This window comes from Muntiacus reevesi, chromosome 3 (assembly GCF_963930625.1).
Source record: "Muntiacus reevesi chromosome 3, mMunRee1.1, whole genome shotgun sequence".
NCBI classification, from domain to species: domain Eukaryota; kingdom Metazoa; phylum Chordata; class Mammalia; order Artiodactyla; family Cervidae; genus Muntiacus; species Muntiacus reevesi.
The window spans coordinates 143,772,548-143,799,751 of record NC_089251.1 but is presented as its reverse complement, the minus strand read 5'-3'; the positions used below and the strand labels follow the sequence as shown (position 1 = coordinate 143,799,751).

The following is a 27,204-nucleotide window of genomic DNA, read 5'->3' as shown; positions in this document are numbered from 1 at the left end:
GATCCTCTTGGCCACCCTTGTTAATTACCTTTAGTTTGCCTTTCTGGGAGAAAACCCCATGCACTCGCCCGTCATCTGAACTTCGCGGCTCAGGAATCAGACACCTCCTCTTGTCCCCTTCAGAACTGGCGTGGACTCCGTAACCGAACGTCCCGGACGTAGACAGTCCAAAGCAGGGGCAGTCCATAACGCCCTTCCTGCAAAGGGTTAGGGACTCAGCCTCCTCTCTGTATCTTTCCTCGTCAGACCGCCTCTCCCTGGCTACCATGAAAACCCTGGGATTTGGGACCAACACTTTTTTTTAGCAAAACAAAGAGGACTATGACTTTGTTTTCTCTGTACTTTTTATCTTGGGTTAAAAACAAAAAAACTTGATAGATCAGCAGCTATTTTAAGGGTTTTAAAAAATGTAGGACATCATTAGCACAAGATTGCTTACAAATGTGCACATTATCTGTTATTATTTACAAAATGTCTGGCACTTTCCTAGTGTCTAAGAGATTTAAAAAACTGTAGGAAAAAAAAAAAAAAAAAGAAAGAAACAAGTGTCTCTTTAAGTGTCTTATATTCTTTTCTCCCTCTCCTGTCCCCTGTCTCAATTCTGAAGACACGGTAACTGGAAGGGATGAATCCTCTGGAGTCAGAAGGCCAGTCTTATCTCCCAAGCAGGTCTTGAACTTTCTGCTTCATAGTTTGATTCATTTCTTTGTGTCTCACTTTTTTGTGTGTGAGGTTTCCACGTAGTAATGTCTTTGGCCTTGTTCATAGTTTAAAGTATTTTAAGCAGTCTGAACACAAGATTTTTTCCCCTTTCCTCACAATTTATACAATTATGTCTCCAAACACCATGACATTTAATTCTTCTTGAAAAAAGAAAAGAAAGAAAGAAATGGGGAAAAAGCCCTTTATTCCTTGAGGTTAAATATATAGTATATCTATTTTAATGGAACAATCTGGATTAAAAACCATCAGCCAAGATTTCTTCTGTGCCGCCCCCCACCGTTCTCTTCTCTTTACTCAGGGCCTGTGACCCACTCCTGTGGGTTCAGGAGGCATGTGCCAGTCAAAGTGTTGGTGAGATTGCTCTGGAGGAGGGAATCTTTAGAAGCTAACTCTGCTTAGCTGATAACAGCTCAATTCCTGGACAGTAAGCAGACATTGGAAATTTTTACTTCTGTCTCTTTCATTTAATTTATTGTTGTCGTTCCATCACTATGCTGTGTTGGACTCTTTGCTAGCCTATGGACTGCAGCATGCCAGGGGAGCCTGTCCTTCACTGTGTCCTGGAGTTTGCTCAAACTCATGTTCATTGGGTCGGTTATGCCATCCAACCATCTCATCCTCTGTCGCCCTCCTTCTCTTGCCCTCAATCTTTCCCAACATCAAGGTCTTTTCCAATGACTCAGCTTTTTGCATCAGGTGGCCAAAGTATTGGAGTTTCAGCTTCAGTCCTTCTAATGAATATTCAGGGTCATTATTTTCTAGCCCTGTTCCAGATATGCTGCTTCCAATCTTTGACCCTTTGCCACGGTTCTGAAGGAGGTCAGGCAAACAAGAGGCCATTTCTAGGGCCTTGAAAATCAGATACCTTTAGAAGATGAAGAGATGAATTCTCAGGTGGGATAGGGTCACAAGCACATTTTGGGGAAGTTTCCAGGTGCATTTATTTCGGTAGGAAGAAGATTGTCAGTCTAGAAGGGTGTAACCAGATTTGATCTCCAAAGTATGGTAATTAACCAACCTCTCTTTAATTTTTTAAAAACAGGATATTGCTGTCAGCTGTGTGGCACTTGTGGTCTTATCGGGTGTTCTCCCGAACACCAGTTCTGGCACAAGCCACAGAATTACATCCTCCAACAATGGCCAAGTCTCCTTCCTGCCTCTGATTGGACTGTCTATGCTGTGTAATCTATTTGATGGCCTGAAAATCCACCAAATATGCAGCCCAAGCAATGAAATTGCAAATGTACTTTACCTAAAAATAATTCTTTTTCATTACTCAAAAGGTTCAGAGGAAATTTTACTGAAGGCCATGAATAGAATCTTCATTCTCATGGGGCCTCTCTTGATTTCTTTAAATAGTAAATTCTTCATCTGTCTTTCACTTCCCATTAGAAACTGCTGACATTGCTTCTAATTTTTTGTAAACTTATTACTCTATGTGACTTCTATAGAGCGCCTTCTTATTTTTTCTTCCTGTTATTTTGATTTTTGAACATTTACAGGGTGTTAGGTGTCAATGCTAGTTAACCCCAATCATAAGCTTTTAATCTTTTCTTAATGGGGCCCCAAGATCTTTATATTAACAACTACAGAGAGCTCTATAGTTGACCAAAATTCCAATCAGTAAGGGAGAGCCCCTTCCTCTACTCTCTTTTCTAATATGGCTTTTTCCCCTCCCTGCAACCCTGCACTCACGAGCACAAGACTCTGAAAGAATGATAAATGGACCTTTTTTAATCAAAACTGGGGGACCCCTGGCTTTCTAGAAAAACCACAGAGACAAAGCTATTATTATAAAACTCTCTGCCTTTCCAAAATCCCCTCTATTTGAGTAAATTTCTCTAAGACACTCATACCTTTTATTCTTTTTTCCATTTTATTCTTAAATGTCAGGATTGACATTTCAAATTCTAGTGTACACGGGGTTATTTTAGCTGTAGTTTATCCACTCTTTCCTGCAAATCCAAAAGAATGGGATCAGAAAGGAGGCCTTGGTGCCTCTTCTTTTCCTGGCAACAGAGTTCTCCACAGCTTCAAAGCCAGGGACACTTGTCAAAGATAGATGTGTTGGGGGCTGTATGTGCAACTCTGTCTCCCTTTTACCTAGACCCAGAAATCCAGTGCTTACAGATTGTGATGGTTAATTTTGTGTCAATTTGACTGGGCCATGTGGTGCTCAGTTATTTGGTCAAACATTACTCTGGATGTATATGAGGGTGTTTCTGGGAGTAACTAACTTTTAAATTGGTAGGCTCAGGACTTCGCTGGTGGTCCAGTGGTTAAGACTCTGTACTTCCAGTGTAGGAAGCAGGGGTTCAATCCCTGGTTTGGGAACTAAGATCTCAGGTACTGTGTGATTTGGCTAAAAAAAGAGGGAAAAAAAAAAAAAAAGAAATTGGTAGTCTTTGAGTAAAGCATATTTCCCTCTCTAATGTGGGTTGGCCTCATTCAATCAATTGAAGACCTGAATAAAAGGCTGACCCTCCCATGAAAAAGAAGTAACTACTTCTGCTTAATTGTCTTTGAACTCAATTGTTGACTCTTTTTCCCACCTTCAGACTCAAAATGAAATACTGGTTCTTCCTGGGTCTCAAGCCTGCCCATGTTTGGGCTGGAATCACACCGGCTCTTCTGCATCTCCAGCTTGCTGACGGCAGATCTTGGAACTTAGCTCCCATACTGTTGCTGTTCAGTCACTCAGTCGTGTCTGACCCTTTGTGACCCCATAGATTCCAGCACACCAGGCTTCCCTGCCCTTCATCATCTTCCGGAGCCTGCTCAAACTCATGTCCATCGAGTCGGTGATGCCATCCAACCATCTCATCCTCTGTCGTCCCCTTCTCCCCCTGCCTTCAGTCTTTCCCAGCATCAGGGCCTTTTCTAATGAACTGGCTCTACGCATCAGGTGGCCAAAGGATTGGAGCTTCAGCCTCAGAATCTTTTTCTCTCAGCCTATTGCTTATATTTATCTGAAGAACACTGACTAATACACAGAGGTAATGATTATATGCCTGGATATAACAACATTTCTTTATGTTCCAAGGGAAATCTTGATTTCTAGGTTTTCATGATAAGCACTGTTGGGAGACCCTGCTTCCTAGTGTGTAGACTTTGGGTTACTTGTTTCAGTATGCAGACCTGGATTTAAGACCCATGTCTAATTCCATCCCTACTGCCAAGTAGCTGTGTAATTAGGGACAGATTCCTTCTCTCTGAGCTCCATGTTCTTGTCCACTGAATGAAGGAATTATGGTAGATTATCCCTAACATCTCTTTTTTCTCTAAAATCCTAGGGTTTTTAAAACTAAAATAGTTTTTAATACTCATTCAGACATCTTTATATTTGAAATCAGAGAGGGAGTTGAAGAGGATCAAGGGAAGGACAAGGTATTCAGGGAACTGAGAAAACATCTTTGGCCATCTTATCTTCTCAACTATTCTTTTTGCTCCTCTCATCTGCCTCGGACACATTACCATCTGGATCAATTAGAATTTGGACTTTGGGTTATAGTAGCTGAAAATACTGATTCAGATGAGCTCAGTGGTGATGGAAGTCATTATCCCCCATAGCAATAAGTCCAGAGGCAGGATGAGCTTTAGGCAGGATGCATTTAAGGGTCTGGTTTCACTTCCCCGTGACCCTTCTGGCTCTGTCCCCTCTTTGTGTTGATACAGAGGACAAGATGGCTGCAGTCGTTTCTTGGGGGCCAGAGAGATGAGGAGGCATCTCTCCAGAGTCTTCAACAGATTTTCCCATATATCTCATTGGCTAGAACTGGGTCACACGTCCTCTTCTAATGCAGTGGCTGTCAAGAGGAATGTAGTTGTTATGACAGGCTAGACAAGGGGCTGGCAAACTATAGTCTGAGTCAAATCCAGCCTGCAGCTTGTGTTTGAATGACGCATGACCTAAAAAAAGGTTTTTTACATTTGTAAAGGGTTTTAAAAAACAAAACCAAAAACCCAAGACAGATGTTTATGTTGCTGAACCCCTAAAATATTTGCTACCTAGTTCTTATAATAAAAGTTTGCTCAATTCTCTGAAGAGAATTTAGGTTCTTGAAGTGAAATTAAGTGAAAGTCACTCAATTGTATCTGACTCGTTGAGACCCTTAGACTATACAGTCCATGGAATTCTCCAGGCCAGAATACTGAAGTGGGTAGCTTATCCCTTCTCCAGGAGATTTTCCCAACTCAGGAGTCAAATCAGTGTCTCCTGCATTACAGGCAGATTCTTTGCCAATTGAGCTATCAGGGAAGCCCATCTAGGTTCCTAGGTGGAAAGTATTTTCTCTCCTGAATGTTCTGTTTAGAAACTGATTTCCAGATAATAGTCAGCTCTTCTTTTTCCTCCTGAGATCTGCACAGAGTATTTTCAGATCATAGACAGACATGTAGTCTCAGATACACACTCACACACAGAAAGACATACATACAGACACCCACCTTGAGATGCTCACTCAAAGGACATTCAACAAACATCCAGGAAGTTAAACATGTGCAGAAATGATGCTTTCGAATTATGGTGCTGAAGACTCTTGAGCGTCCCTTGGACAGCAAGGAACTCAAACCAGTCAATCCTAAAGGAAATCAACCTTGAATATTCATTGGAAGGACTGGTGCAGAGGCTCAAGCTCCAATACTTTGGCCACCTGATGTGAAGAGATGACTTATTGGAAAAGACCCTGATGCTGGGAAAGATAGGGCTAGCAGGAAGAGAAGGAGGCAATAGAGGGTGAGATGGTTGGATGGCATCACCAACTCAATGAACATGAATTTGAACAAACCGGGAGATGGTGAAGGACAGGGAAGCCTTGCATGCTACAGTTCATGGGGTCGCAAAGAGTTGGACATGACTTAAGGACTGAACAACAGCAACACCGATAGGATGATTTTTTTAAGAGAAAGCTAATTGCAGTTCCTAATTCAGTTTTATATAAACACAGGTCATATTAGGACTAAGTGAGCCTGCATATAACTGATAATATTTCTAATTAGACACGTGTGCTCTTTTCTGATTGCCCAAGAATCCCACTGAGTGTAATTGGTTATTAAATATACACAGAAGCCAAGAAGATCCAGTAAGCACCCTTTGAAAGTGCTGATCTTTGAGCATCGTTTATGACCCTAGAAGAGTTTGTACTGGGGACTAGCATTCACAGACATGAAGAGCTGAATGTTAATGAGCACTCATTTTCTTTAAGCCTATTATTGACTTTGTCATATCAGCTCATGTTCTGTGGTGCTATAAATTCTTAAGGCCAACTGAGGATATTGTTATTACAACCTCTACATAGCTGGCCAAGAACAGTGAGGGTGAAAGAGCCTGGCTGTGCCACCAGAAAATTCATAGTTGAACTTTATTCTGCATATGCTCAGTATGCTGAGTTAGGGTAGGGTTTTCTTGGCCCTCTACTAAGACTTTCAATGTGAAAATGAATATTAAGTGCTTCAAAGAGATCTTTGATAAAGCAAAGAAGCTTTTAGTTATTTATTTATTCACTCAACAACTATGTATTTGCTGCACTGATATGAGCTGGGTCCAGTTCTAGGCTCTGAAGAGGCACCAGGAAAGAAGCAGACAAGAATTCCTGACATCATAGGGCTTATAGGCTGGAAAGAGAGTTTAGGAGTTGCAGTATCTATATGGTTTTAAAGTTATGAGTTTAACTTTGACTGTGTGGATCACAACAAACTGTGGAATATACTTAATGAGATGGGACTACCAGACCACATTACCTGGCTCCTGAGAAACCTGTATGCAGGACAAGAAGCAACAATTAGAACTTGACATGGAACAACAGATTGATTCAAAATTGGGGAATAAGTATGTCAAGGCTGTATATTGTCATCCTGCTGATTTAACTTATATGCAGTGTACATAACATGAACTATTGGACTGGGTGAAGCACTAGCTGGAATCAAGATTGCCAGGAGAAATATAAACAACCTCAGATATGCGGATGATACCACTTTAATGGCAGAAAGTGAGGAGGATCGAAAGAGCCTCTTAATGAAGGTTAAAGAGGAGTGTGAAAAAAATGGTTTAAAACTCAACATTCAAAAAGCTAAGATCATGGCACCTGGTCCCATCACTTTATGGCAAATAGCTGGGGAAAATGTGGGAACTGTGGGATTTCATTTTCTTGGGCTTGAAAATCACTGTGTATGGTGACTGCAGCCATGAAATTAAAAGACGCTTGCTCCTTGGAAGAATAGCTATGACAAACCTAGAGAGTGTATTAAAAAGCAGAGATATAATATTGCCTACAAAGGTCCATATAGTGAAAGCTGTGGTTTTTCCATAGTCATGTATGGATGTGAGAGTTGGACTATAAAGTAGGCTGAGTGCTGAAAGATTGATGCTTTTGAACTGTGTGCTGGAGAAGACTCTTGAAAGCCCCTTGGACAGCAAGGAGATCAAACCAGTCAATCCTAAAGGAAATCAACCCTGAATATTCATTGGAAGGACTGATGCTGAAGCTGAAGCTCCAGTCCTTTGGCCACCTGATGCAAAGAGTTGACCCATTGGAAAAGGCCCTGTTGCTGGGAAAGATTGAGGGCAAATGGAGAAGGGGATGACAGAGGATGAGATGATGGGATGGTATCACCGACTCAACAGACATGAATTTGAGCAATCTCCAGGAGATAGTGAAGGACAGGGAAGCCTGGTGTGCTGCAGTTCATGGGGTCACAAAGAGTCAGAAATGACTTAATGACTGAACAACAACAAAGTTATGAGATTGGATAAGATCACCAAGGAAGTGAATGTAGATAGAAAAGAGATTTCTGAGGACTGAAGAGCACGCTAACGATATGAGGTAAGAGCAACGAAGATGAGGCTGACACGCACGGAGCCGCTGGGGAGGCTGGGGGCAGTCTGGGAGAGTGAGCTGTTCTGTAAACGAAGTGAAGTCTTTCCAAGAGGGAAGTATGCACTGATATTCTGATGCTGAGAATTAAGCATAGAATGTCATTGTGTGGAGGTCATTGTTGATCCCAATAAAGGTGACTTTGGTGGAGGAGAAGGAAAAAGAACTTGACTGAATTGTGTTCAAGAGAGAGTGAAAAGAGAGAAACAAATGGCTGGGGGAGAAGCCCTATTAAGACAATGTTCTGTAAAGGATATTATTTATCTGGTCTTTTTGTTCATTTGTTTTGTAATACCAAAGTTGTGATTAAAATTGAAAGCTGCAGCCAGTTAGATAAAAATATGTCTAGCAATATCTTGAGGTTTTTTATTTTAGACCTGAAACTTTAGGCAAAGATTATATTACTTAGGATACTAATTTGGCTTCTGTAACAAAGGCCAAAATAACGGCGGGTCAAATAAGATGGAAATTCATTTCTCTCTTACTTAATGGTCTGAATGAAACAATTCAAGAAGACCAAGGGATGGTGGGGATTCTCTGTTATGCTCAACTCATGACTTCCATACTGTGATCTGTGAAGGCTTCTCTAACTTCCACCATGACTTGAACAGGAATAAGGAAGGGGAGGAAGACATCCCTGTCTTTTTAAGGGTATGAGCTATAAATTGCACATCACTTTTTCTCATTTCCTATTGGTCAAAACCTGGTCACATGATACATCTAGGTGCAAAGGTGGCTGAGAGATGTCAGCTTTGGTGGTGGAGTTGTGTATCCAGCTAAATTTTTCTATTATGAAAAAAGAAAAAAGGACAACATGCTGGGGGACAATTGGCAATGTCTGCCACAAAGATTAATTGAAAACAACTAAACTGTGGTTATGGACCGAAACTTTATAAATGTTTTTTTTCCTGTACAGTTAGCTTAAGCATAATTATGATCAATGAATAATTTAATATTAAACTTAAGTTTTGCCCCTTAAGAATTAGCTATCAGGTCATGCTGGTCATTTTTGGTGCTACAATGTATCTTGTCTAGCTTGTATCTTGCATCTACCAATTGTGTAAGAATCTTATTTTCTGAAAATAAGCTTGTATCTTGCATCTACCACCATCATGTCATGTAATCACCATTTCTTTTTCTGTGGTGAGAATGTTTAAGATCTGTTCTCTTAGCATCTTTCAAGGATTATAATACAGTATTACTAACTATAAACACCATACTGTATACTAGAAACTCAGAATTTATTTATCTTATAACTAGAAGTTTGTACTTTTTTGACTAGCATCTCTCTGTGTGAGTGTCTGATTTTTTTGCAACCCTATGGACTGTAGCCTGCCAGGTTCCTCTGTCCATGGGATTCTCCAGGCAAGAATATGGGAGTGGGTTGCCATTCCCTCCTCCAGGGGTCTTCCTGACCTAGGGATCGATCCTGCTCTCCTGTGTCTCCTGAAGGTAGATTCTTTACCTCTGAGCCACTGGGGAAGCCCAGCCAACATCATACTTACTAGTGAAAAACTGAAAGCTTTTCCTCTGAGAAGGGGAATAAGACAGGGTTATCTCTTTTTGCCACTTCTAATCAACACTGTAGTGGAGATTTTAGCTAGGGAAATTAAACATGAAAAAGAAATAGAAGCCCCCAGGTTGGAAAACAAGAAATACAACTCTCTCATTTGTGTATGAAATGATCATATACATAGAACAACCTAAACAGTGCACCAAGAAACTTTTAGCACTAATACACAAAGTAAGCAAGGTTGCAGGATACAAGATCAACAGTTGTGTCTAAAGTATGGCGAAGGTTAGTGGTTCGCTTCTTTTGGATAACACAATCACTTTCTGATGAAGGTTCAAATTAAGAACGCTGTATAGTTTCACATGCCAGATGTTCCCTTGGCAGAACTGTGAAACCATCCTCTGCCTGCTGCATCTTGGGCGCTTCTTTTTAATTCATTCTCATGATGGAGAAGTTGGGAGGTTTTCAGATGTCAGGCTTAGTAGGAGGAGTATTTTTCTTTGATAAACTTTGACTTGTCTGCAGTAAAATGAGAAAAATGTGATTGATATAGTACACTTTTGATTCCATTCAAAGAATTGTCATTATCTGTAAACTGTTTACTTCCCAGTTTTTTTGGTTTTAGGTGTGTCCTTTCAATGAATCTGCCATGTTAGTTTATACTAGGAACTTTATTGTTTTTCAGATTTTATTTACTAAATGCCATGACTTGGAAAGGTGAAAAGCCAACAGGGTCCTCCACTTTTTATTTTGAAAATTTACTTTGTGAAATTTGAGAATCTGGGAAAATCAGGTGGAAGTACATTGGCAGTTTTCTTTTTTGTACTAGGTTTTTAGGGTACTGACTTCACATTGGGCTTCCCAGGCAGCTCAGTGGTAAAGAATCTGCCCACCAATGCAAGAGCCACAGAGGATGCAGGTTTGATCCCTGGATGGGGAAGATCCCCTGGAGGAGGAAATGGCAACCCACTCCAGTATTCTTGCTGGAGAATCCCATGGACAGAGGAGCCTGAGTTGCCAAGTGTCAGACACGAATGAGCATAAGCACAAGCAAGCAAACTGGCTTCATGTTAACTGTATGTCTACTCTTCTCTAATCCCATCTTTTTCTCTCCCTCTTTTTAATTGATCAAATAAGCTTATCTTACAAAGAGTCAGACACTACTGAGCGACTAACATTTTTACTTCATGCTATACTGTAGGACCTTGTTATTTATCTATTTTACATATAGGGTTTAGTTTTTTTAAATGTAAAATGATAGATTTGGATTAAATCACTTTAGAAGTCTCTAAGTCTTAAGACACTCTGATACTCTTTTGTTCTCATCTAAGGATTTCAAATTTGAAATTTCATTTGAAAAGACCCTGATGCTGGAAAGGATTGAAGTTGGGAGGAGAAGGGGACAATGGAGGATGAGATGGTTGGATGGCATCACCGACTTGATGGACGTGAGTTTGAGTGGACTCTGGGAGTTGGTGATGGACAGGGAGTCCTGGTGTGCTGCAGTCCATGGAGTGGAGAAGAGTCGGACACGACTGAGCGACTGAACTGAACTGAACTGAATAAGCTTATCTCCTCAGCTTTTTTGTCTCTTTTGAACTAGAAAAATGCTGGGGTAGGGAAGAACTAGAAAATGCTTGAAGGATTTGAGATTGCTTTGAGTCTTAACATTATCCTTCCGCAGAAACAGAGAAGTTGTGATATGAAGGACATGACCTTAAATATTTTTAGTAGTTAAAATGGAAAAGACTGGGTTAAATTTGCTGAGCATTTGGTTGAGCAGCAAGAAGGAATTCTTGAAATGGAGCTGTTATTAGCCTTGCAACAGCTACTGAGATCCAGCTTGGAGTTTTTGTCCAGCTCAAGTCATATCTGCCCAAGTTTCAGAGGCAGGCTGAGCCTAGGAATGTCCAGAGAAGCATGCAGACTATCTGATTGCAGAACATTTTGAAGACCTGCCCAAAATTCTTACATGATTCTTACTGCACTGTGTGTATGCTTGAACTTTCGAAGTACTTTAAGTAAGTTCTGTAAATAGTCAATGACACATGGGCTTTAAAAAATGTGCTTTGACCAAAAAAGAAATGAAAAAGAACAGATCCATAGTTTGAATGACATCATTTTTAATGTCCTATTGATTTCAATTATTTTATGATTATCTTATTCTTGATGATAAAAGCTGGTCAGTCTTCTGCAGGAAAGCATACAAGTTTTAAGAGTCTAGAGTGTTCTTTTTCCTTGTCTTCAGTTTAGTAAAATAAATATCACGTTTAAAAAGGTTATGTATTTTTACAACATTGGACTTTAAATCATAAAATGGTTCTCTTGTTCTGTATGACACTCTCTTTTGTTCTTGTTGAACTAAAAACTGTTTCCAACTCTCTATTTATGTGATGATAGGAGTAAAGATCCACAGAAGTTAACCATCTTGCTCGAGGTAATGTAATTAGGACTAGAAGACAGATTTCCTGATTCCAGCCTGTTGTTCTTTGAACATCAGACTGTCTTCGTCAGGATCTCTGCTCTGAAAAACTAAACTCTGAAGAGAAACGTTCAAACAAAATGAGAGAAATCTCGGAAAGCCTTAAAAAGAAAATTGGCTGTTCTGGCCCTTCATTAAGTTTTACTTCCAGAAGTTCTACCAGGTCTCACAGTTAAACCTAGTGAAAAATCTTCTTGTGTTTTCAGAACAAGAGGCAAAGGAATCATTTTGAAATATGCATGAGTATCCTATTCTTCTGTTCTCAGAAGAAAGTATTTTATTAGAGCCTAATCTACTGGACGGAGAAGGCAGTGGCATCCCACTCCAGTACTCTTGCCTGGAAAATCCCATGGACGGAAGAGCCTGGTGGGCTGCAGTCCATGGGGTCGCGAAGAGTCGGACATGACTGAGTGACTTCACTTTCACTTTTCACTTTCATGCATTGGAGAAGGAAATGGCAACCCACTCCAGTGTTCTTGCCTGGAGAATCCCAGGGATGGGGGAGTCTGGTGTGCTGCTGTCTATAGGGTCGCACAGAGTCGGACACGACTGAAGTGACTTAGCAGAATCTACTGGAAATTTATCACAACATAACCTACCTGAAGGTAGAGAAATACCCAACCTCAGTCTGCTCTAGCCTTCCATGTAGTCCCAAACCTCCCCCTCTCCACCATCCTGTCCCACCTAAGGGGAGAAAATAATGAGAAGTTCTGGCAAAATTCATATTGCAGAGGAACACATTAATACTTAAGTTAGTACCTCCAGAAACAAAATATGTAATATAGGACTAATAATATATCTGTGAGATCTATATGATGAAAATTACAAAACTATGTGATGAAAACATCAAAGAAGAACAAAATAAATGAAGAGGTATTTCATATTCATATATAGAAAGACTCAACATTGTCAAGATATGAGTTCTTCAATATAGCCAATATTTTATAACAGCTATGAATGGAGTATAATCTTTAAAAATTGTGAGTCATTATCTTGTATACCTGTAACTTACATAATATTGTACAGCAACTATAATTCAATTTTTAAAAAGATACCAATTCTTCCCAGTTTGATATATAGATTCAATGCATTTCCAATCAGTATCCAAGAAAGTTATTTTGTGGATGTAGATAAACTGATTTTAAAGTTTATGTGGAGACTCTAAATACCGATAATAGCCAACGAACATTGAAGAACAGAGTTGGAAGATCAAGACCTGACTTCCAGACACTATAAAGCTACTATAATCAAAACACTGTGGTGCTGGTGAAATAATACACAAATAGATCAATGGAACAGAATAGAAAGCCCAGAAATAGACCCATATAAATGTAATTAACTGGTCTTTGACAAAGGAGCATAGACAATACGATGGAATTTTAGTGGTCATTCTCATTTAAGTATGAATTAGTTTGTGTGTGTGTGTGCATGTGTGTGTAGGGAGGTCACTTTCTTCTACTAAGAAGGAGAGGAAGAAGTGGATAATTTTAAGACTTAGAGAAACATAATGGCACCAAGGTTTGGAGGAGTAGAAACTAGTAAGTGATAGGTAGTAAAGGAGATAAAATGGCACCGATGTTAATTTTTATCACTTGAAAAGTGGCATCTAGGATTGGTCTTATGTTGTGTGAAGGCAGTATTGTGTTGGTGTATATATATATTTTTTCCTTTATAACAGAATCATTTGCACATGTCACTTTGTGTCTTCCATTATAATGCTTTCACCTTAATTCTTTTTCTTATTGCATGAACTAGAACTTCTAAAACAATGTTGAATAATAGAGAATAATAATTGGATTTCTAGCCTTTTTCCTGACTTAAACTTGATACACCCAGAGTTTTAAACTGAAATATTTTGCTTATTTGGACTTCTGTTAACATTTCCAGTGTTAGAAAGATACATCCTTAACAATAAAGTGTTCTAAGAACTTTAATTAAAAATGGATATTGACTTTCATCAAATATGTGTTATTTAACTTTATTTATATTTATTATAACTTTTATATAAATTGTATAACTATATGTACATAAACACACATGCATAATTTTCACATATAGGAAAAATGTATGATGTATACACTTTTTACATCCTTATCACACCTTCTCCTATAACCCAGATTAACAGCCTAAAATGCTTCCTCCTATATTTTCTCCATGTTTATATAATTCTTTACATATGTACATTGTGCATACTTTTTTGGATTTGGCTTTTCTTAGTCAACAATACTTCATGGAAATCCCTCCAAGTTACATTTTTAGTTTTGCTTCTGCTATTTATTGGAAGAAAAGCTATGACCAACCTAGATAGCATATTAAAAAGCAGAGACATTACTTTGCTGACAAAGGCCCATCTAGTCAAAGCTATGGTTTTTCCAGTAGCCATGCATGGATGTGAAAATTGGACTATAAAGAAAGCTGAGCACCGAAGAATTGATGCTTTTGAACTGTGGTGTTGGAGAAGACTCTTTTATTTATTTATTTAATTTTATTTTTTTATTAGTTGGAGACTAATTACTTCACAACATTTCAGTGGGTTTTGTCATACATTGACATGAATCAGCCATGGAGTTACACGTATTCCCCATCCCAATCCCCCCTCCCATCTCCCTCTCCACCCGATTCCTCTAGGTCTTCCCAGTGCACCAGGCCCGAGCACTTGTCTCATGCATCCCACCTGGGCTGGTGATCTGTTTCACTATAGATAATATACATGCTGTTCTTTCGAAACATCCCACCCTCACCTTCTCCCACAGAGTTAAAAAGTCTGTTCTGTACTTCTGTGTCTCTTTTTCTGTTTTGCATATAGGGTTATCGTTACCATCTTTCTAAATTCCATATATATGTGTTAGTATGCTGTAATGTTCTTTATCTTTCTGGCTTACTTCACTCTGTATAATGGGCTCCAGTTTCATCCATCTCATTAGAACTGATTCAAGTGAATTCTTTTTAATGGCTGAGTAATATTCCATGGTGTATATGTACCACAGCTTCCTTATCCATTCATCTGCTGATGGGCATCTAGGTTGCTTCCATGTCCTGGCTATTATAAACACTGCTGTGATGAACATTGGGGTGCACGTGTCTCTTTCAGATCTGGTTTCCTCAGTGTGTATGCCCAGAAGTGGGACTGCTGGGTCGTACGGCAGTTCTATTTCCAGTTTTTTAAGAAATCTCCACATTGTTTTCCATAGTGGCTGTACTAGTGTGCATTCCCACCAACAGTGTAAGAGGGTTCCCTTTTCTCCACACCCTCTCCAGCATTTATTGCTTGTAGACTTTTGGATAGCAGCCATCCTGACTGGCGTGTAATGGTACCTCATTGTGGTTTTGATTTGCATTTCTCTGATAATGAGTGATGTTGAGCATCTTTTCATGTGTTTCTTAGCCATCTGTATGTCTTCTTTGGAGAAATGTCTGTTTAGTTCTTTGGCCCATTTTTTGATTGGGTCATTTATTTTTCTGGTATTGAGCTGCAGGAGTTGCTTGTATATTTTTGAGATTAATCCTTTGTCTGTTTCTTCATTTGCTATTATTTTCTCCCAATCTGAGGGCTGTCTTTTCACCTTACTTATAGTTTCCTTTGTTGTGCAAAAGCTTTTAAGTTTCATTAGGTCCCATTTGTTTATTTTTGGTTTTATTTCCAATATTCTGGGAGGTGGGTCATAGAGGATCTTGCTGAGATTTATGTCGGAGAGTGTTTTGCCTATGTTCTCCTCTAGGAGTTTTATAGTTTCTGGTCTTACATTTAGATCTTTAATCCATTTTGAGTTTATTTTTGTGTGTGGTGTTAGAAAGTGTTCTAGTTTCATTCTTTTACAAGTGGTTGACCAGTTTTCCCAGCACCACTTGTTAAAGAGGTTGTCTTTTTTCCATTGTATATCCTTGCCTCCTTTGTCAAAGATAAGGTGTCCATAGGTTCGTGGATTTATCTCTGGGCTTTCTATTCTGTTCCATTGATCTATATTTCTGTCTTTGTGCCAGTACCATACTGTCTTGATGACTGTGGCTTTGTAGTAGAGTCTGAAGTCAGGCAAGTTGATTCCTCCAGTTCCATTCTTCTTTCTCAAGATTACTTTGGCTATTCGAGGTTTTTTTGTATTTCCATACAAATTGAGAAATTATTTGTTCTAGTTCTGTGAAAAATACTGTTGGTAGCTTGATAGGGATTGCATTGAATCTATAGATTGCTTTGGGTAGAATAGCCATTTTGACAATATTGATTCTTCCAATCCATGAACACGGTATGTTTCTCCATCTGTTTGTGTCCTCTTTGATTTCTTTCATCAGTGTTTTATAGTTTTCTATGTATAGGCCTTTTGTTTCTTTAGGTAGATATACGCCTAAGTATTTTATTCTTTTTGTTGCCATGGTGAATGGTATTGTTTCCTTAATTTCTCTTTCTGTTTTTTCATTGTTAGTATATAGGAATGCAAGGGATTTCTGTGTGTTAATTTTATATCCTGCCACTTTACTATATTCATTGATTAGCTCTAGTAATTTTCTGGAAGAGTCTTTAGGGTTTTCTATGTAGAGGATCATGTCATCTGCAAACAGCGAGAGTTTCACTTCTTCTTTTCCTATCTAGATTCCTTTTACTTCTTTTTCTGCTCTGATTGCTGTGGCCAAAACTTCCAAAACTATGTTGAATAGTAGTGGTGAGAGTGGGCACCCTTGTCTTGTTCCTGATTTCAAGGGAAATGCTTTCAATTTTTCACCATTGAGGGTGATGCTTGCTGTGGGTTTGTCATATATAGCTTTTATTATGTTGAGGTATGTTCCTTCTATTCCTGCTTTCTGGAGAGTTTTAATCATAAATGAGTGTTGAATTTTGTCAAAGACTTTCTCTGCATCTATTGAGATAATCATATGGTTTTTATCTTTCAATTTGTTAATGTGGTGTATTACATTGATTGATTTGTGGATATTAAAGAATCCTTGCATTCCTGGGATAAAGCCCACTTGGTCATGGTGTATGATTCTTTTAATATGTTGTTGGATTCTGTTTGCTAGAATTTTGTTAAGGATTTTTGCATCTATGTTCATCAGTGATATTGGCCTGTAGTTTTCTTTTTTTGTGGCATCTTTGTCTGGTTTTGGAATTAGGGTGATGGTGGCCTCATAGAATGAGTTTGAGAGTTTACCTTCTTCTGCAATTTTCTGGAAGAGTTTGAGTAAGATAGGTGCTAGCTCTTCTCTAAATTTTTGGTAGAATTCAGCTGTGAAGCCATCTGATCCTGGGCTTTTGTTTGCTGGAAGATTTTTGATTACAGTTTTGATTTCCTTGCTTGTGATGGGTCTGTTAAGATCTTCTATTTCTTTCTGGTTCAGTTTTGGAAAGTTATACTTTTCTAAGAATTTGTCCATTTCATCCAAGTTGTCCATTTTATTGGCATAGAGCTGCTGGTAGTAGTCTCTTATGATCCTTTGTATTTCAGTCTGTTGTGATCTCTCCATTTTCATTTCTAATTTTGTTAATTTGGTTCTTCTCTCTTTGTTTCTTAATGAGTCTTGCTAATGGTTTGTCAATTTTGTTTATTTTTTCAAAAAACCAGCTTTTAGCTTTGTTGATTTTTGCTATGGTCTCTTAAGTTTCTTTTGCATTTATTTCTGCCCTAATTTTTAAGATTTCTTTCCTTCTGCTAACCCTGGGGTTCTTCATTTCTTCCTTCTCTAATTGCTTTAGGTGTAGAGTTAGGTTATTTATTTGGCTTTTTTCTTGTTTCTTGATGTAGGCCTGTAATGCTATGAACCTTCCCCTTAGCACTGCTTTTACAGTGTCCCATAGGTTTTGGGTTGTTGTGTTTTCATTTTCATTCGTTTCTATACATATTTTGGTTTCTTTTTTGATTTCTTTTAAGATTTGTTGGTTATTCAGAAGCGTGTTATTTAGCCTCCATATGTTTGAATTTTTAAGAATTTTTTTCCTGTAATTGAGATCTAATTTACTGCACTATGGTCAGAAAAAATAATATGGAACGCTTCACAAATTTGCGTGTCATCCTTGCGCAGGGGCCATGCTAATATTCTCTGTATTGTTCCAATTTTAGTATATGTGCTGCCGAAGCACGCACTGGAGAAGACTCTTGAGAGTCCCTTGGACTGCAATGATATCCAACCAATCCATCCTAAATGAAATCAGTCCTGAATGTTCATTGGAAGGACTGATGCTGAAGCTGAAACTCCAATACTTTGGCAACCTGATGTGAAGAACTGACTCATTTGAAAAGACCCTGATGCTGGGGAAGATTGAGGGCAGGAGGAGAAGGGGATGACAGAGGATGAGATTGGATGTCATTACCGACTGGATGAACATGAATTTGAGCAAGCTCTGGGAGTTGGTGATGGATAAGAAAGTCTGGTGTGCTGCGGTCCATGGGGTTGCAAAGAGTTGGATGTGACTGAGTGACTGAACTGAACTGCTGGTTATTAACTGTATGTCCTTGGGTAAGTTAAGAAACATTTCTTGCCCAAGTATTCCCATCTAAACATGAGGATAATTATCCCTTTCTCCCAGGACTACTATGAGAACCAAATGATATCATAAATATAAAACACTGAACATGGAGCCTGGCAAATAATAAACTCTAAAAAGTGTTGCCTTACCCAGTATGGGGAGGGAACCCAGTGTGGGGAGAGAACCCCCTTTCTTTCCCTTCCGGCAGTTATGGCCTCTGGCCCATGGGTTTGTAACTCAGCCAGCGCCGGAGTTCTTCCCGAGGGTGCCTAGGTGGTGGTTTGCTTCACAGCAGGAGTTCTGGAGCCCCATGGCCTGGTTTGGAATCCAGGCCCTGTTACCTTGTAGCTATCTTACCTCTTCTTAGCCTCTCTGTACTTCAGTTGCCTCACCTTTAAAATGGAAATATCAGCAACAGTACCTATCTGTTACACCCGTTGTGGGTTTAAATGACATGATGTGTGACGCACTTGGAAGAGAGCCTGGTACACGGAAAGCGTGTGATAGCTACAGAGGTGTTAAGTGAAAGGGCACGGGCTTTGAGGTCAATTGCTTTATCTCTGACTTTACTGACTGTGGGGTTTTGATGGGGTTATTATAAACTGTCTAATCCCGGTCATCTATACAACAGTATCTTAGCACCCACCTCAAGGTTACTTAGAGAGTAAAAGGGAGTTAAGGCATGGCTGTTGGGGGTGGTATACAGTAAGTGCTCAGAGCAGGTGGCTCCTCTCTGCTCCTGGTACAGTCTAGCCTAGGGATCGCACGTGCTCTGATTGGCAGCCCAAGGGCTCTAACTGTCCTTCACACTTTTCTCAGTTCCAAACATGGCCTGCCAATGAACTTTCAGGATGTATGCTCTCGGGGAGTTGAGGCGTGCCTGTGTTGTGATTGTCCACCCTCTTCAAGTGTGTGCTAAGTCGCTTCAGTCGTGTCCAACTCTTTGCGAACCCACGAACTGTAGCCCACCAGGCTCTCTGTCCATGGAATTCTCCAGGCAAGAATACTGGAGTGGATTGCCACTCCCTTCTCCACGGGATCTTTAGTGGTTAAAGGGAACAGTCAAGAACAACCATTTATGGAGGGAGGGAAATGCAGTATTGCTGTGTTAGTGTAGGGCAGAAGCAGAGTTCTCTAAAAACTCTGCAGCCACTTATTTACAGACATTCTAAACAGTTAGATTTAAAATTTTTTAAACAGTTAATACCCTAAAAATATAAACTGAACTGCTTACGATACTAAAAACTGTTTATGACACAAGATATTTTAAAAAGCAAAACTGGGAATTCAATTCCCTTTTGACTCCAGTCATCCATTTCTTGAGACCATGATGTCTGGGAAACTGGTCAATCTTTCACAAGGAACTAGCTTCTGCTCAGCTTTCTCCTGTCCCCGAGGTACATGAGCAGGTGATGTCACCTGCTACACCTGACCTTTATCCAGTACTTCTCCTCCGGGCTGTCTTTAACCAGATGACATATCCCCGTGGGTGGTGGGGTCATGTTCTCTTCTCAGCCTTCGCCCTCTTTGTTTCTTCCCTGCATGTGAGAATATGAATTTTGTTTCAAGTTACCTTGCTTTGTGGCTTACAGATCCAATGCTGCTCAGGCAAGTACTGCATCTACAGTTAGAGAGGGTGGAAATAGGACCAAGATGAGTCTGAGGGGATGCATGGCAGTTTCAGCTGGTTTTTTTTGCCCTCACTGGGATGTCACATTCCTTCAAGGACAAATCTCAAATCTCTGTATGGAAGCTATCTTTCTCTCCACCCCTGCTCCAAGGCAAATCATGACAAAAAACGCACAGGTTTTCAAGCAATCATCTCCTTGAATGAAAATAAAAAAAATTCTTTTAAGGAAACAATTCCAGTGAAGGTGTCGCGGCATCAAGATAATCCATCTCTTCTTGCTGAGATTCACCTGCATTGTATTTGCTCTATAGGCTTGTACTGAAAACTGTTAAAAACAAAACAAAACAGAAAAACCCTTGCCCTTACACTGAATTGTACTGTATATCTATGGAAATTGTTCTTTTTCTTTTCTTTGGTTGCAGCAAGAGAACAAAAGCATTTAGACAGCTGTTGGTTTTGTGAGTCAAGTATGATCCCTTAGCACCTCCTAGTGGCTATATTTTGGAATTGAAAAAGTCTCTGAAATGGGACGTCAAATTGGAGCACCCTTAGAAATATTTTCTTTTTAATATCTAATAATATCAGCCACCCTTACAACTTATCCAAGTATGTTTAATTATTCAGGAATTTAAAAATCACCTAACTAAACTTTTTAAAAGACAACCCAGTTGAACAAATAGAAAGAACTACATCTCTCTGCTTTGGTCTCAGGAATCTGGAATATTCCATCTGGGCCATACTCTGCCTGTCTCCACTTAAGTAGCACAAGCCCGGGAAGTGGTGATCAGTTCTACTCTTTTATTAAAGAATATTCTGCCGTTCAGCCCCTGGAATGGGTATTGATGAACACAATGGATTCTGTATTCAACTACAGGCAGATTCATTGTGAATGTTAGGGTCATTATCGATTATCATAAAGCCTGATGATGGATAGAATCCTTATAGTAGAGGATCAGTTTTTCATTCTATGTTTTGCAGAGGAAAAGTTAAAACAGAGGGTTTATAATTGGTAAATCTTGAGTTGTGGAGTTTGAATTAACTGATATCATGGCTTTGAAAGGGTTTCCCAGGTGGTGTTAGTGGTAAAGAAACTGCCTGCCAATGCAGGAGACAAAAGTGACTTGAGTTTGGACCCTGGGTAGTATTCATGTGTGGAAAATCCCATGGACAGAGGAGCCTGGTAGGCTAGAGTCCATAGGGTCAGAGTCGGACATGACCGAAGTGACTTAGCATGAACACACACGTGGCTTTAAAAAGTGTGGCAGTTTTAAGTCCAGGTGCTGGAATTCAATCCCTGTGTTCAAATTCTGGATCTGGACAAGAAAGGACCAGCGAACTGTCCTAGACTGGAGGGACCTAAGCGAACTAAACTTGATGCTGTATCTTGGGTTGGATTCTGGGACAGCAACAAAAAAGGGTATCAGTGGAAAAAAGTGAAATTTGAATACAGTTTGCAATGCAGTTTATGGTATTTTGTCAACACTAATTTATTGCTTTTGATAATTGTATTGTAGTTACAGAAGATACTGAGTTGAGAGGAAACTAGGTGAAGAATATTCGGACACATTGTACAATTGTGGAACTTTTCTGTAAGTCTGAAAGTGGTTCAAAATATAATAATTTAAAAATTAAAAAGAAACAAGTGAGTTTAGTATTGCAACATATTTTGTTTAACCTAATACATCCAAAATGTTATCATTTCAACATGTATTCATTTTAGAATTATTTTAATGAGATTTTAACTTTTTTGGTTACTGTCCTAAAATAATTCGGTGTGTATTTTACACTGATAGTGCATGTCCATTTGGACTAGCAATTTTCAAGGACTCAGTAGCCACGTGGTCTGGAGGCTGCCTATTGGACAGTGCAAGAGTGGAGGCAGGGATGGGGTGTCATCTGGTGCCCAGCGACTACTTGGCAGTGGTTCTCTGGGATGCTACATCTCCCAGCTCTGGTCCTGGATTTCCTCATATCATATACTCTTAGATCTCCCAGCAGTGATTAACTCCTAGAAGAGGGGCTTAGGTTAACTAAAGTCTGGTGATACTGATGGTGCTTCAAGGAGCAAATGTATCAATTTATAAAGAGCAAGTTCCCTTCTAGAAAACAAAATACAGCATTTTGTAAGTTTTTCAAAGTGTGTGATGGATACCACTAGATGTGAACAGTATGAGAAAAAATGAGTTCAGCTAGAACTTGAACATGACATAAAATCACGTTGACTCACAAAGTGAGAATATAATTTTTTCCCCCATTTCAATTCTCTGTCATTCTTTTTGATTACATCAAAGGACAAGTCTCATTCAGTAGCCTTATATCTTCACCACTTCCCTAACACTTGCTAATCTCAAACTGTCCCACTCTCTAGCTAGAATTTAATGCATTGTTTCTAGTTTATTTATCTCATCACCTTTTATTTACGGCAAATAATACTAGCTTTCCATTTAATTACTGATATGAAATTTCTTTAACTTTTAAATAAAAATATAAACAAAAGGGCAAATATTGTAAAAATATAAATGTCACAGTAATTACAGTCCAAGTGCCACTGGGAAATAATGAAAGCAGAAACAAAAACCCAAAGCAAAAACAAAACCAAAAATCAAATGATGACAAGAAGGTTTGAAATTTGGGGATCAGTGCTTCGTTTCAGAGGTGCCCTCTTATTGAAACCCTTAAGAAACCAGTTAAGCCTGCAGAGGTGGAATGGACTGTTCTCAATAAATGTTTCCTTGTTAAAATCTTGCCCTAGACACACTGCTTTCCTTCTCACAGTTCTCTCTTCCCCTGACTGTTGTGTCTCCCTTCCCCTTCCTTTTTACTTCTTATCCCTCAAGTCCTTTCTCTGCTCCCTCTCTTATTTTCCTCTCTTATCTCCTCCCAAACTTCTGTGTGTCCTCATCCTCCAATCACTGCCCACCTCTGATCGGGCCTGTATTGAGGGTGCTAATCAGGCATCTTGGGCTTTCAGCTTCCACTGATATCTCCCAAAGAGGACCTTCTCCGGTGACTTCCTCGTGGCTCAGACAGTAAAGAGTCCGCCCGCAATACAGGAGATCTGGGGTCGATCCCTGGGTTCGGAAGATCCCCTGGAGAAGGAAATGGCAACCCACTCCGGTATTCTTGCCTGGAGAATCCCCATGGACAGAGGAGTCTGGTGGGCTACAGTCCATGGGGTCGCACAGAGTTGGATGGGACGGACTGACCAAGCACATACACTCAAGAACTTCCCTGGATGTTTTCAATCCCTTTAAGGTTACTTTAACCATTTCTGGGTTCCAGTTCTGGCCAAATGGAAGGGACTATGCTTCACAGAGAGAAGTATTGCTCATGATGCTCTTAAACATTCCGGGGAAGACAGGTGGGTTTTCCAGGTCGTGGTGCACACTGTTTTATATATTTTAGGCACAAATGGGACATCAAAATGAATCTGGCTTGGATAATTGATGTCCTTAAAGAACTGGTATTGTTTCATTAAATTCTGGGGCTATTTAGGGAAAACTCTGCCAACGTGAAGTTAAATATATCAAACTGAACAGCCACCTTGGAAAGTATTTGGGGGAAAAGTGATTTTTGTTTCCTTTTCCTCTATCATTATGGATGGAGGTTGATTGGGAGGGAAACTTCAAGGGACTTTTTCCCACTAGGAGATAATATAAGAAAACTCTCCACCTTGGACCTGAAAATAACATCAAATTCTGCACTTAGCTTTCTTCACACCTCTCCTCCTTTCTCACATTTCACCTTAGTTGTCTTTCTATGTTCAGCTTGGAGCACACATAATAAGGGAATTGCTTTAGTTTTGGCTAAATTTTACAGGTCAAGCAAGAGAAAGTTTCAAGTGGTTCTTTTTAGAGGTAATTAAACAACCTCTGCATCTTCAAAACAAAACCCACCAAGAAAGCTGGTGTCACAAAACCTCACCACTGTGACCACAGACAGCTTGATATGTTTACCAGCTAACCACGGGGTCACCATACGAGTCATACAGATACCCTTGGTCCTTCCGCTGGCCATTTGACTGAAATAGGAGGCTGAACCAAGCAGTGTGAAGAATAGGTGAGAAGTCATGAGCTGTTTCTGTGACTTTAACCCCAGCGGCAGCTAAAATTGAGCAAATAAAATATTTTAGGTGGAAATAGGTTATTTGGGTTAATTTATTTAATTACCAGAACAAACTAACAAGGCAGATATTATCATTATTATTTTCATTTTACAGATGAGAAAGTTGAACTCAGAAGTTCAGGCACTTGCCTGGTGAGCCTGCAGCTACTAAGGTGGAAACATGCGTGTCAGTCACTCAGTTGTGTCCAACTCTTTGTGACCCCGTGGACTGTAGCCTGCCAGGATCCTCTGTCCCTGGGATTCCTTCTCCAGGCAAGAATACTGAAATGGGTAGCCATTCTCTTCTCCAGGGGATCTTCCTGACCCAGGGATCGAACTGAGGTCTCCTGTATTGCAAGAAGGTTCTTTACCGTCTGAGCCTCCAGGGAAGCCCACCTCAGGTGGGAAGCTTGAGTTCAAAGGCAGAAGGCCTAGCTTCAGAAGCTCAGTCTTCATCCTTGTACCAGGCCTTGGCCCTCTGGATGAAGCACTGTTTCTCCAGAGTTTGGAGCCAGTAAGAGTCTGTGGAGGAAATCCAGTTTTTCTGTCTTGAAATCAAGTTGTATTCCACTGGAAAAATTCCCGGGCACTGGGGTATAATAAACATCACATTTAAGAATTCAACAGAAATTCTAATTTTATATACTTGGAAGGAAGAAAAAAAAACTCACTCATGTAAACTATTGTTAAGATGAGGAAGCCTTACTAAATTAAATAAAAATGAACAGTTCTGGAGCTTGAAACTAAAATAGACGGTGTAGGACAATTGACTCCATTATTAGGGCTTCTGTCACAAATGACATTCCATTTCTGTTGCTGAGATCTCTAAAATTTCAGCAATTTGGTTTTGATTTTCTTTGAGTTTGTTTTTTCCTCAGCCCAAACCTATTGATGTTTTTACATTCATTTCTAATGCGATGGGTTTCTGAGCACACATTTCAAAAGAGAATTCTATTACTTCTTAATAATTGCAATAGAAGCAGGGGGCATCCTGGCAGTATTTATTCCTATCGAGAGGAAAAAAAATGTGATTGCCTGGGGCTCTTTCTCAGCTTTGCTCTCCATTACTGTTTAGACTTTTTGTTGTTCATGTAGGGCAGTGACCCAAACCCAGTTAAGTAAGTAAGTGAAAGTCACTCAGTCGTGTCCAACTCTTTGTGACCTCATGGACTATACAGTCCATGGAATTCTCCAGCCCAGAATACTGAAGTGGGTAGCCTTTCCCTTCTCCAGGGGATCTTCCCAACCCAGGGGTTGAACCCAGGTCTCCCACATTGCAGGTGGATTCTTTACCAGCCACCAGGGATGCCCTGATAAATAGATTACTAACCCTTAGCAAGCATATCCTGAAAGTAATGGTGTAGGGATAGGTCAGAGTATGGCCTCAAGGAGACCCAGTCTTACAAAAGGCATTATAAATTCCTTTGTTGGAGGAGCAACATCTAGTGGTTGGGTAGGGAACTGATCTCCGCAATACAGTGATCTTACCTTATTTTAATCATTTATTTCTTACTCTTCACCTCAGTCGAATTTCTACACATCTTTATCCAGAATATTTTTGTCTAGCATCATTGTGGGAGAAGAGATAACACATGAAGTCCTGGCATGCCAAGTCCCCACTTAGAAGTGGAGGTTTATCCCAACGTTTGGTAGGATGGGCAGTAGTCCAACCATAGTCTAATTCCCCAAAACAGCTGACAAATAAATGCACTGACAATTCTGTTGCCCCAAATGGTGGATCTGATGGCATATATTGATGGTCAGATAGGCAAGAAAATGGCTAAGTCACCTGAGGATTTATGTATATAAGTTGCAGCTTCATGATACTAACATAATGGATTGATTTGGTTTTTTGGTCTGATGGAGGAGACTTTTTTCCCCAGAAGTCTTTACTTTAGGAGTTTTGGAGGTGAGTGTGTTAGTTTGCTAGGGCTGCCATAACAAACTGCCATAGATTGAGTGGCTTAAGCAATAGAAATTTCTCACAGTTCTGGAGGCTAGAAGTCTCAGATTAAGGTGTTGGCAGAATTGGATTGATCTGAAGGCTATGAAGGAGGAATCTGCTCCAGGTTTCTTTCTTTGGCTTATAGATGGCTGTTTTTTTTCTCTGTGTCTTCACAGGTTCTTTACTCTGTGCTCTAATCTCCTCTTCTTATAAGGATGGTGGTTATACTGGATTAAGGCCCACCCATAAGACCTCAGTTCACCTTAGCTACCTCTTTAAAAGCCCTGTCTCCAAATACAGTCATGTTCCAGGGTGTTGGGAGGTAGTAATTCAACATATGATTTATAAGGGAGACACAGTTCAGCTCCTAACTGTGGATAACCTCATTTATTCTAGCTGATAGAGAAGAGATGCTTAGCTTTGGAGCTAGCTTTCTAAATTACAAGTTGAGAAAGTCTATCTTTGGTATACCCACAGCCTTTTTACTTCTGAGTCCTTTCTCCAATATGTTGTCATCCTCTTGTTTACACTAATCAGGCTTTCTGCCTCACTGTTCTATCTCCCTTCGTTTAATGCTATGCTATCTCTGGAGAAAGAATCTGATATAATGAAGCAATTTTAACTCAGAGCAATTTGCATGGTATGTCATCTCCAGAATAGTGTAATGAAAGGCTTTGTTTCCACTTAAAGGAAATTCACCCATCAATGATTACATCAACACATGTGTGTGTGTGTGTGGTGAGTGTGTGAGATTTTTTTTTCCTTGTCTCACCCCTGAAATAACAATAGGTAGAGAGACACCTACTAAATTCATCTCTTTACAAAATTGGTTTTCAGATCAATGGGGGCACCACCCCACCCCTGCAAATCCCCCAACAGACACACAAAGGAAATAGGCAATGAACTCAAGCAAGAGTAATTGAGGAAAGTTTAATAAAGAGACTATTTGTGAAGGTGTAAGCAGGGTTAAAGAAAACCATTAGAGATGGAGAAATATCCCAGGGCAAGCAACAGCAGGAAGCCATTACCACCTTCAGATCTGAAGGTCAAGGGGAAGGGGTGCTCACCAGAACCCAGCAGAGCTAGGGTGGCCAGGGGTAGCTGTGGGAGGGCTCCCAGACAGAAGCTATGGGTTTGAAGGGAGGTAGTCTAGGGAATAAGTACTAAGCTTCACTTTCCTCCCACCCTCCTGTTTCCCCCAGCTGCTAGCAAATGGAAGTCAGAGGTTGAGGAAGTTGATGTGGTCTGTAGGGTCAGCCTCCCAAAACTCAGAGCAGGGTGAAAAAGGTTCTTCTCACTCCACATATTTCATTTCTTATTGCATATGACGTAACTGGGACTTCCCCGGTGGTTCAGTGGTAAAGAATCCGCCTGCAATGCAGGAGACATGGGTTCAATCCTTAGGTAGGGAAGATCTCCTGGAGGAGGACACGGCAACCCACTCCAGTGTTCTTGCCTGGAGAATCCCACGGACAAAGAGC

General features: G+C 40.0%; 1 non-coding gene across 1 annotated transcript; it reads right to left on the bottom strand.

Annotated features, from left to right (window-relative positions):
* Positions 1–17,554: 17,554 nt before the first annotated feature.
* Positions 17,555–17,657, bottom strand: LOC136165640 (U6 spliceosomal RNA). The gene has a single exon (XR_010662645.1). It is a non-coding gene; the product is annotated as a U6 spliceosomal RNA (small nuclear RNA).
* Positions 17,658–27,204: the final 9,547 nt, after the last annotated feature.